The 12,250-nt window shown below is 36.9% G+C and overlaps 1 protein-coding gene across 12 annotated transcripts in view; it reads right to left on the bottom strand.

The window, feature by feature from the left end:
- The window catches only part of ATG13 (autophagy related 13), a 52,470-nt gene that overhangs the window by 39,184 nt on the left and 1,036 nt on the right, over positions 1-12,250 (bottom strand). For 8 of the 12 annotated variants that reach the window (XM_008701019.2, XM_040639042.1, XM_008701020.2 and 5 more), the window contains one exon: positions 5,084-5,169. The exons of the other annotated variants lie outside the window; for them this stretch is intronic. The gene's annotated coding sequence lies outside the window, so the exon portion shown is untranslated. The remainder of the gene's footprint in view (positions 1-5,083; positions 5,170-12,250) is intronic. 12 annotated transcript variants of the gene reach the window in all.

Raw genomic sequence — 12,250 nt, 5'->3', positions numbered from 1 at the left:
AGAAAAGAAAAGAAAAGAAAAGAAAAGAAAAGAAAAGAAAAGAAAAGGCAGAAAAGGAGATAACAAATGAAAGATATCAACAAAATATTGGGGGGAAAAGTGAACAGACTGGTTAAAACATATAAAGGTTTCCATGCTTATGTTTATTTCTGCTCACTCCTAAAACATCATTAAAACCAAAGGGGGGGGCAGGGAATGGGGGAAGGGCTTAAAAAGCATACAGGGACCAAAAGAATGGGCATGGAGATAACGGCATCACAGTTCTGGGAAAACAGAAAACAGAAGGAACAGATAATTGAGCAGAGCAGAGCTGATATCCCAGCCAGCCATGGGAGAAAACCCTAAACAAAGCAAGCTCATTTGAACCTAAGAACCCAAGACAGGCTAAGGAATGAGAGTTACCAGATCTATCTCCTAAAAGCAGAATGGCAGATGGGAATGAAACAGGAAGATTATTTTATTAAAAATCCATAGAAGAAGCAGTCAGAACCTACTCTGGGTCCTACACCCCTTTCATAACCCCATTCAGGGCAAAACCGCTCTTCCTCCCTAACGTTCAACTTGTTGGAAACAATCAAAAAACATGCTAGACTTTAATGATCAGGTCTATATGAGGCACTCCGTTCTGAAGAAAAGATTCACAGCAGCCATACTCCCAGTTTTGAAGGGGGAAAAAACCACTTTATTGATATCATCAAAATCTAATAGAGGGGCGCCTGGGCATTTCAGTCAGTTGAGCATCTGCCTTCGGCTCAGGTCATGATCTCAGGGTCCTGGGATCAAACCTCATGTTGGGCTCTCCACTCAGCAGGGAGTCTGCTTTTCCATCTCCCTCTGCCTCCCACTCGTGCTCTCTCTCTCAAATAAATAAAATCTTTTAAAAAATCTAATGGAAACAGGAAGAAGAAAAGGGAAATTTGCATAGGTGAGGGCAATAGTAAGCAGTAAAGGAGAATAAGACAGAGTTGTAGCAAATCGGTACTTACAACATCCAACCTCATTAGCTGAACCTCCGCGGAGACAGCCAGGCTGGAGTCCCGACAGAGACACGGGTGGAGTGTCCTCCCCTCAGGTGAGACTTCCAAGTGAAAATCCCCATAAGGACTGTATTTATAGGGCAAATGACAGGATCTGAAGCTAAACACTTGTTCACCTACGTGCAGTTTGGAGCGAGCAGAATTCCTATGTTATCATGTCTTAACATCTTCAAGGAGCCTGGGCCATATGTGCTTGCCTCCCCTCCCAATTCCATTCTGGGGGGCCAGCCCAACCTGGAGCAGGAGGAGATGTAAGGCAAAATTTACAGCTCTTAGCGTCCAGACCAGAAGGGCCAGTTCTGACCTGGAGGCCAGCTAATGTCAACTAATCAGGCTCCCAAGGTCACTTATCCAGCGCAAGTCTCACAAACACTCTTTAGCCTGTCTGTGTATGTGCAGGTCGGGGTGGTTGGTTATGCAGGACAAAAATCATAGAAATCTCCATCCATACAGTACACACTCCCACTCCCATCTCTGGAGTCCTGTTCTTCACTTGGCTTGAAAAACACTGGCAGCTATGTTGGAGGCTTTCAGCAAATGACTGGTGACCCTTTGGCTGTCCCATTCACACTTGACCATGAGGCACCAAAAAGAGAGTAGAAACTCAGGGTATATGAGTAAGGCTGATAAACCAGTGGGGCTCAGAGGGTCATTGGGAACAAGCTGCTCCCCCTCCCCAAACTTTTTCAATTGAAAAAAAACCTCAAGTGTCAGTAAAGATTTTGCCCTCTGAAGACACTGAATTTCCCCCAAAGAAGGCTCCAAGAACCCTCGTTCTGCTGGGAACAAGTTTTCAATTCCTTTAGTATATACCAAGGAGTGTGACTGCTGGATCATATGGTAAGAGTATGTTTAGTTTTGAGTAGGGGGATGGGTGAGATAAGTGAAGTGGATTAAGAGGTACAGACTTCCAGCTATAATATAAATAAGTCACAGCGATGAAAAGTACAGCATAGGAAATACTGTCAATAATACTATAATAACCTTGTATGTATAGCCATTTCACTGATGACATATGATGCTAAGTATCTTTTCATATGATTCTTTGCCATCTTTATATCTTTGGTGAGGTGTCTGTTAAGGTCTTTGGTCCACTTTTTTAATGGGGTTGCGTGTTTTTTTTAATTGTTGAGTTTTAAGAGATTTTTGTATATTTTGGGTCAGTCTTTCATCAGATGTGTGTCTTTTGTAAATATTTTCTTCCAGTCTGTGGCTTGTCCTCCAATTCTCTTGACAACTTCAGGTTTTTTGAAAAGCAATTTATATATGGAACTAATCTAATATTGAAAAGTCAACACTTCCATGGTATTTTAAGGATATTTATTAACCAAATTCAGTTGTTCTGAGTAACAACTCCTGGCATATTAACAATATTGCTTTCATACTTATGTAATGCTTATTTCTATTCCTGCAAACTACAAAATAGTAACCTCAAAAATTATTAAGGATTTTATAGGATATTTTGCCTACAATTAAAAAAATTACTGACAGATGCTCAGCACAAATGTTATTTTCAAGATTGATAAGAATTTAATGCAGTACCCTTAAACCACTTTTAGATTTTTTTGAGAGACAAAGTACACTTCCGCCAGAGAGAGAGAAAGAGAGAGAGAGAGAGAGAGAGAAAGGGGGGGAGGGGATGGGGGAGAGGGAGAGGAAGAGAGAATCTTAAGCAGGCTCCACACCCAGTACAGAGCGAGGTGGGGCTCATCAGTCTCAGGACCTTGAGTTCATGACCTGAGCAGAAATCAAGAATCAGATGCTTAACCGACTGAGCCATCCAAGTGCCCCTCCATAAAGCACTTTTAAATTCATGTTTATCATGCAAGAATATGAGGTCTGGGGAGCACTGAAATTAAAACTCACAATTTTATATTTACTTTTCCAGCTAACAATGGAAGAGCAGAGACAATCTTTTCTTGCCAGTCATTTTTTCTATAGCAAGGATTTTCACATTTTCCCCAACACTGGTTTCAGCGGCAGATGTACAATAAATGGGGGAAGATTAATATTTCTTTACAACAGATTGTTAAGTATTAAGTGTATATGGAATAAAAAAGTTATAAAAAATGACCATTTTGCAACTACTATGGAATAACTGACTCAAGAAAATCACCACAGAGGGGGATTCACCAGTAGATGAGAACCAGTGGGTGACAGTTTGATGGCAAATGGGATATTTACACAATCTTCCCACAGATTACTTATTACTTACAGAGAAGTCCGGTACATACAATCTTAAGAAAGTAATGAAAGAAACATAACAACAACTGAAAAACTGACATTACATTCCTCTTGATGTGATGTAGTAAGAAGGACCCATCACTTATGTAGCTTTCCTGCTAAAACTGCATAACTGAATCTAACCATGAAGAAGCAATTAGATGAGCTTAAACTAAAACAACATTTTACAAAATAATTGGCTTGTAGTCTTCAATGTCAATCTTATGAAAGACCACCAAAAAAAAAAAAAGCTGAAAAACTGTTTTAGAATAAAAGCAATTAAAGAGGTATAAAAACTAAATGCAATGCTTGATCATGGACTTTTAAAGATTTTATTTATTTATTTGAGAGAGAGCAAGCAAGCACAAGCCTGCACATGTGGGAGGAGGGGCAGAGGGAGAGAGAATCTCAAGCAGACTCTGCACTGAGCATGAAGCCTGATGCAGGCCTTGATCTCAAGACCCTAAGATCATGACCTGAGCTGAAGTCAAGAGTGGGCTGCTTAATTGACTGAGCCACCTAGGTACCCTAATCATGGACTTCTAAAAAAGTTTTATAGGGAAGCCTATCTTCAGTCGGTAGAGCATGCAACTCTTGATCTCAGGGTTTTTAGTTCAAGCCCTACATTGGGTTAAGATTATTTAAAAATACAATCTAAGTCGGTAGAGCATGCAACTCTTGATCTCAGGGTTTTTAGTTCAAGCCCTACATTGGGTTAAGATTATTTAAAAATACAATCTAAAATAAATAAATGAATAAATAAAATGTTAAAAAAGAAGTTGCTATAAAGAACAGTATTGAAACAACTGGTAACATTTGATACTGAATGTATACTTGGTAACATTTGGTACTGACTATATACTAGGTAGACTAGTAACTGTATACCAATGTTAAATTTCCTGAATTTGATACAATTACACTTTGGTCAATGGTCTTATTCTTAAGAAATATAAGTAACTTTTATCAAGGGTGCAGCAAAAAAAAAGGGGGGGAGAAATAATTATTACATTATATAGTGTATGACACAGAGACATATACTGTATGATAAGTAAAGCAATGTGGCAAAGCATGAACAATGTATGAATCTAAGTGAAGAGTATACGAGAGTACACTTGTAAAAGTCTTACAATTTTTCTGTAGATCTCATGGTTTTCAAAAAAAAATTCTAAATAAACAAACAAAATCAATTCTCATCAAATGGTCTATAATAGGGTAGAAAACTAACTTTCATCCAGCATAAAATTTTCTAAAATTAGGTCTATCTCCTTGTAGACCTATTTCAAATATAGTTTTTCAAACATCTGAATGACTGCTCTGGCTGTGCTTCCAAATTCCGTCACAGAAAATCCATGCCTTAAAGTAGGCAAAGACTTCAATGCACTGTGTCATGATACACAGGAGTATAAAATCTCTGGGGGGGACATCCAACAAGGTGGACTGAACTGATGTTGTTAGTCTACCCTCCTGCTACAAGCACATAAAAATGCAGAAAAATTATGACAATAAAAGGTTTTGACATACAACTGAACAAGAAATGTCAAGAAATCCCAGGCTCCAGAACAGGTAAGTCAATGCCATAGATGTAAGAGAAAAACTGATGCCAGGGAGCTGAGGCCTATGGGAAGCAATGTCAGGTGGTTCTTTTGGTTTTTGTTTGTTTGTTTGTTTTTTGTTTTAAAGTAGGCTCCATACCCAATGTTGGGCTTGACCTCACAACCCTGACATTGAGAGTCACACGCTCTACTGACTGAGCCAGCCAAGCGCCCCAAGGTCAGGTTCTCCTAATGAATATGAGAACAAGCATGGGGGTGGGAATATAGTACCTCAATCTTACAGGCAGGTAGAAACCCAGCGCTCTGCACAAAACCGTAGAACTAAGTGCTCCTTGATCACAGAGGCGAGAAGAATCCTAGAAAAGTAATAAAGAGGTTTGTCATCCTATCATGGCAAGGTTGGGAGGTGGGAAAATCACTCTCAAAACTTCAAAAGTATTGTCAGTAAAGTACCTAGACATAAGACCCAAAGTTACATTACCTACATGCAAGATAAGGAAATAAAAAGCCAAGAAATTAATCTAAAAACTGGTCCCAGAACAACTGTAACCCCTAGAAACAGGCAGAAGCAAGCCTGAAAGAGCCCTGGGAAAAGCTTTCAACAACCTTGGATTTTCAAGAGCCTGCTGCCAGACCACACTCACAACATTTCCTTCCAACTTTTAGCTAGATGAATTCATAATTTAAAATTTTACAAACTGGAGGCACCTGGCTGGCTCAGTCAGAAGAGCATGCAACTCTTGATCTCAAGGTTGTGAGTTCAAACTCCATGTTAGGGGTAGAGATTACTAAAAAAATTAACCAAACTTAAAAAAATAATTAAAAAATAAAAACTTAGAGACTGCACATAGAAATAAAACATCAGGGGCGCCTGGGTGGCACAGCGGTTGGGCGTCTGCCTTCGGCTCAGGGCGTGATCCCGGCGTTATGGGATCGAGCCCCACATCGGGCTCCTCCGTTGTGAGCCTGCTTCTTCCTCTCCCACTCCCACTCCCCCTGCTTGTGTTCCCTCTCTCGCTGGCTGTCTCTATCTCTGTCAAATAAATAAATAAAATCTTAAAAAAAAAAAATAAAACATCAAAAATGCAAAAGAACAAGACAATATGAGAGACTACACATCTGAGATAAGAATGGGCAAGTTGAAAGAAAATATGCTTATTTGTGAACATGGCAAACATATGAAAGAGAAAGTTTATGGCAGCTGCAGAATGCGAAGGCCCAAATCATCAGGAGTCAGCACGACAGAATCACAGTTGTAAAGATCTGAGTAAAAGGTAGCAAGGAAAGGTAGTTTTGAAAACTACAGAGTGCACAGTATTGGGAATGGAGAGTAGCTTAGAAGGAAGGGGACAAAGACCTAGAGCTTTTGAACTGGGGAGGCACGGGTGATTTAGGATTTTTTTAAAAATCATTTTATATAGCTTTTTTTAAAAAAACTGAGATATAATTCACATATCATAAATTTGCCATTTTAAAGTATACAGATTTTTGCTTTTTAGTATATTCACAAAGATGCACAACGATCACATTTTCATTACACTAAAGTGGAATCCCACATCTGTTATCAGTCACTCTTTCCTTCCAGTACCTGGCCACCACTAATATGCTTTGTAGCTACGGACTTGCTTATTCTGGACATTTCATATAAAGGAAATTATGTAATCTTTTTGTGGTTTGTTTCTTTCACTAAGCATAAGGTTTTCAAGGTTCAATCTATGTTGTAGAAGGTCTCAGTACTTCATTCCTTTTTATGGCTAAATAATATTCCACTGTATGCCTACACCAAATTTTGTTTACTGATTCATCAGCTGATGAACATTTGAGCTGTCTCCACTTTTTGGCTATTATAAATAATACTGCTAAGAACATTCGTGTACAAGTTTTTGTGTTAACATATGTTCTCAATTCTTTATATATACTTACAAAGGGAATTACTGGGTCATATGGTAATTCAACATTTAACTTTTTGAGAAGCTGCCAAACTGTCTTCCAAAGCAGCCATACCATTTTACATTAGGTAATGGGTTGAATTTTAAGATTAGCACAGAAAATGAGGACAAAAGGGGTAGAGATGATAGATATTACATATAGGTCTTTCTTCTGTTCCTTTTCTCCAAGCATTTCCTTGTTCTTCACAGTCCATCTCTGTTCTTCCTTTCTATTTTTATCCATAATATATAACCCAGATAAATATGCTATTGCTGTATTAATTTTTTTTTAATTTACAAAACCAGTGGCTATTTTTTCTCTCAGAAAACAATTAAATGTAGTTGTAATTTGTACAATTTCAAGATAACTTTTTTAAAGTTTTTATTATGAAAAATTTTAAATATCACTCATCTTCAACAATGTGGGATAAGGTCTGTCCTTAGCCTTTGCCAGAAACACGTGTAATTTCTCTCTGGAATAAAATAATGTCACCCTAGGCTCCAAATTATCTCTACAATTTTTCATATACAATATCTGGCATATATTAAAATAAAGGCATTCATGGAGATAAACCCAAATGACCCAAATTTAAGATACAACAGACTTTAGAAGTATATTAATAATTAGACACATTCTTAAAAGTTATTATGCTTAATATGTTCAATTAAATAAAGCACAAAATTGAGGATTTTCACAGAGAACTAAACACTGTAAAAAGAACCTAGTAGAAATTCTACAACTAAAAAACAAAACGCTAAATTAAGAACTCAATGGTTGAGTCTAACAGCAGATTAGACCAGCAGGAGATAGAAATAGTGAACATGAATACAGGCCAAAAGAAAGTATCAGGAATGAAGTACAGAAAGGCAAAAGAATGGAAAATAAAGAAAAGTGTATGAAAGATACAAAGTGACCAATACTCTTGGATACTTTTGAGAGTGAAAGGGATGATTTAAGGTATTTAATCATACCACGACAACAGGTACAAAATGAGATATGTGGTTACCTGAGACACACGGACACAGGGAAAGGTCTAACATATGTGTAAGTGGAGTCTCAGAGGGAGAGGAGAAAGAATAGGGGAGAAGCAAAATTACGAAATACATAGCTGAGAATTTTCATGTAAAGGGGTAAAGAAAAATAAAGTGGGTAAGTATGGTCTTGCCAGATTACTAGGGAGTCATGGAAGTGAGCAAAAGAGGCTCTAAAAGATTAGTAGGGAGTCAATGCAGATTCTTCTTTAGATAAGATTTAGGGACATTAATTTGAATACAGAGAAGGGAGGATAAAGTAAAGGGACAAGAAGCAGAGAGACCAGCTAGGAAGTTACTTCAGCAGTCCAGAATGGGGGTCGGTGATACACTAGATTTAAGGTGACACAGACAACAAAGAAAAAAAAGGCAAAATTTCAAAGAAACGACTGAACAATTTGGCAGGACTATATAAAAATGACTCTAGATAATATCTCTGGTCCTTGAAACTGGGAAAAGTTAGGGGTGCTTGGGTGGCTCAGTCAGTTAAGTGTCTGACTCTTGATTTCGGCTCAGGTCTTGATCTCAGGGTTGTGAGTTCAAGCCCCTTATTGGGCTCCACAGTGGGCATGGAGTCTATTAAAAAAAAAAAAACTGGGAAAAGTTAACTAAAGTTTACTAAAAAAATAATCTCTGTTTTCCAGGGTTGGTTGGTTGGTTGGTTTGTTTGTTTCTTTCTTTCTCTTTTGAAAGATTTTATTAGAGATAGAGCAAGAGAGAGAGAGTGTGTGTGTGCACACAATTAGGCGGGGGCAGAGGGAGAGGGAGAAGCAGACTCTCCACCGAGTAAGGAGCCTGACATGAGGGTCAATCCCAGGACCCTGGGATCATGACCTGAGCCGAAGGCAGACACTTAACCGAATGAGCCACCCAGGTGCCCGTTTTCCAGTTTTTAACATAGAGTTCTTTAATGTTTTAGATGCAGAACGAAAAGCTCAATAGGGCAAATCAGGAACATTTAAGAAAAAAGAGTTAAGTACAAGTTTGAGTACAAACAGAACAAAACAGTAATTTCCCTACTTTCTAGACATTAGAGTCATTATTAAATTGTAGAGATCCTCTTTTCCATTGAGAAAGTTCTTTGTAGACAAATGAGTAACAGAACAGAAAGGTTTAAACAACTGAAACAGTCTTCCTACCTAAAGAGTCACAAAGAAAGTTTGAAAATAAAGAAATAAACATAGGTATACTCAGCTTTAAAAAAAAAAAAAAAAGAGGAAGAAGAAAGAAAGAAAAGAAAAAGAAAGCAGAAGTAACAATATTTATAGCAGGATTCTAGGCCAAAAGTGATGAAATGAGATTAAAGGGGATATTGAGTAATGACAAAATGCTCTCAGAAAATATAATAGCCATAACCTTTATACATAAGTAATATAGCAATAAAATACATAAAGCAAAAATTCCTAGAGATACTAGAAGACCTTGATCAAACCAAAACTATACCTGAAGATTCAACATACTTCTTTGACAGCTCAAGTAGATGTAAACAAAAATACAGAGGAGCTGAATAAAAAAAACCAAGTCTCTCTATATATAATGGTATACAGGGCAAGCCAATCTTTCTATACCTCAGATTCCTTTCTTATAAAATGTTGGTAAGTAATACCTACCTCATAGGGTTGTGGTGAGGATTAAATGAGATAGTTCCTGTAAAGAGTACTTGCTATATATGAGACCCTCAATAAAGGTCTTGTTATCTAACTTGACCTTTCACATTCTTCTATCAGGTTCAAGGAATGTAATAAATTAATTATGCTCTTGACTGTTAAAAAAAATTTCCAAGATGCTTTTGCCCATAATCCAATAAACTAGAAATATACAACAAAAAGTTAACCATGTATAAATTAAGAACCTTTTAAAATAAACACTGAAATAAAAACCAAAGTTAGAATTATCTAGAAATTAACAAAACGCAGAATATCTGACAACAAAAAAATGAGATACAGCAAAAGGAGCATTCAGAAGACAATGTATAGCCTTAAATGACTTTATATATTTTTTAAAAATTTAAAAACTCAAGTATTCAATTTAAGAAACCAGAATAAAATAAACTGAAAGAAAATGGGAGGTGGGAATAAAGATAAAGCCACACTTAATTAACTACTTATTCCAAAGGATAAATAAGGCCAAATATTTATCTGGTCTCTTGAAAATTCCAACAGAAATAGATTCAGGAGTAAAAACACCATTAAACTTATATTTAAAAGAGGACATCTAAATCTCAGTAAGTATTTCTCAGTATAATCTCTCTCCTAATGATTTAATAGTTGTGGTCAATCCAGAAGGAATTGGAGGGGGCGGGGAACAAACAAACCTTAAGACTGGAGAGAATATAAAAGGATTTTTAACTCATATTTCCTTCACATTTGTATGAATCAAAAGTCTAAAGTGAAAGCAGCATTTTCCAAAATAACAGTATTAAGTTAGCACTTTTATAAATTCTTTATTTACCTTTATCTTATTAAGAAGATACTACCGACTGACAGTCAACTGTGCATGTTAACTGAGTTGTTTTTCGAAATAGTGGTGCCCTTCTCTTGTAACCAAGGACAAATGGGGAACACCACGAGGGCAAAACAAATTTTCTGTGCCACCTACACTGGCATTTAGAGGATTTCTCTAATAAACTGCCCCACAGCTTACAGTTAAAAACAACTATTTTAAATTAATTTCAAATACCTTTAAGGATTTAAAAACCTATTTAAAAGATTTAAAACTAATTTTACATTCCTGTAAGGATTTAAATCCTTTTAAGATTTAAAACCCAAACTGTAAGAAAAGTATGTTGACAGTCCTTGGGCAGAGAGGCCTAGACAATCTTCTCTGCATTCTTCCTGGCTGTACGCCCTTACCCTATCAGGGACTACTTAACAGTTTTTATTGGTTTCCACAACTTGACGGAGAGGAGGCAAGGACCAGCAACCCATGCACCCTCTCCTCTATTAAACCCACGCATGAAAATACGGTGCCTTACTCAGCTCAACACCCCAAATTGGAAATTACTTCCAAATCATCCACATATAAAATCTAAGTAAACTTTGCTCAAGAATTAAGTTTTAGGGAAAAAGATTAACTCTTAGTAAAGTACATGTATTTGAAGACTCTCAAGTCAACATACAAGCCATTAAAAAATAAGAAATAAAAGGAGAACTAAGTTGAATAATAAAGGGTCATAATGAGGAATTTTTTTAGGTATACTCTTGATTTTCTAATCTAAGCAGCACTCCAACGAATGTTATGAATATAATTATTCATCTCTTCCATAATAAAGTTAAGAATACTTTAAAAGGAAAAGAAATATTGAAAACTTAAGTTTCAGAGGTACCTGGATGGTGTAGTCGGTTAAGTACAGGACCCTTGGTTTCTGCTCAGGTCTGATCTCAGGGTTATGAGATCAAGCCCCAAGTCGCCCAGTGCTCACTGCCCAGTCGGCTTGGGACTCTTCCCCTCTGCTCCTCCCCACTGCGAGCATGCTTGCGCGCGCGCGCTCTCTCTCTCTCAAATAAATAAATAAATAAATCTTAAAAAAATGAAATTTCTGGTGTTTTTAGGTATTGCTAAGATTAAATAACTTCTCTCCAGATAAAGATTCCAAAACAAACCTTCCACTCCCACTTGAGCAAAATATAAATGCAGAATATTGGGAATGCCCCTTATCAAGGGGGTACTTTTTCTGAATAGTCAAAATTATCTTGGAAAAAATCACTCATACAGTAAGACTTGGGTCTTTGAAAGCTCAAAAGTTAATGTCTTCTTTTTGCATTTAGGCTATAGGCACCCTGCTCTGAGTCATGGAAGTCATAAGCTAATACAGCTAAATCAGGGTGCATGGGGGCAGGAGAGACAACAGAAAAGATTTCTTGCCTCCACCTCCATACAGTGTAATTCCATTATGCATATATGGTAGGACTCCATTGTGTCCAGCTGATTCTTAGTCCTTAAATAAAAAAATGTAATATATGGAGTGTTTAGTAGCTCAAGATCTGCAGTTTTTGATTCATTTTTTAAATTCAATTTTAATTACCACTCTTAAGGGAAAAAATACAAATGCACGATAAGAACTTTTAAGTGTTAAGTACAATAACGGAAAACCCAGTGGTTTGCAATTTCGATGAAATGTGACTCTCAAAAGTTGCCATAGTCTTAACTTTATACCCAAAAGGGTACAATTTGAAAACAGTGCATGAATTAACTACATTCAGGTTGTTATATGGATCAGTACATTTGATGCTTCAGCACTTATTCATCATCCACTGTGCATTAAAAATATTAACTTAGGATTCCATTTCACAAGCATTTATGTCTGTTCAGCTGAAAAATGGAGTTGAAAACAAAATTTGTAATTCAGTTGGGGCCACAACAGCCACACATTAAAAGGACTAACATTCATAAAACACATGAAAACCTAGAAATTAATTTAGTGTAAAGAAAGGATCTGTTGTTTATTATTGCACATCTACTGAAAGTGTTCAATAAA

Source organism: Ursus maritimus, unplaced genomic scaffold, assembly GCF_017311325.1.
Source record: "Ursus maritimus isolate PB19 unplaced genomic scaffold, ASM1731132v1 scaffold_23, whole genome shotgun sequence".
NCBI classification, from domain to species: Eukaryota; Metazoa; Chordata; class Mammalia; order Carnivora; family Ursidae; genus Ursus; species Ursus maritimus.
This window is presented reverse-complemented; position numbering and strand designations above follow the sequence as displayed.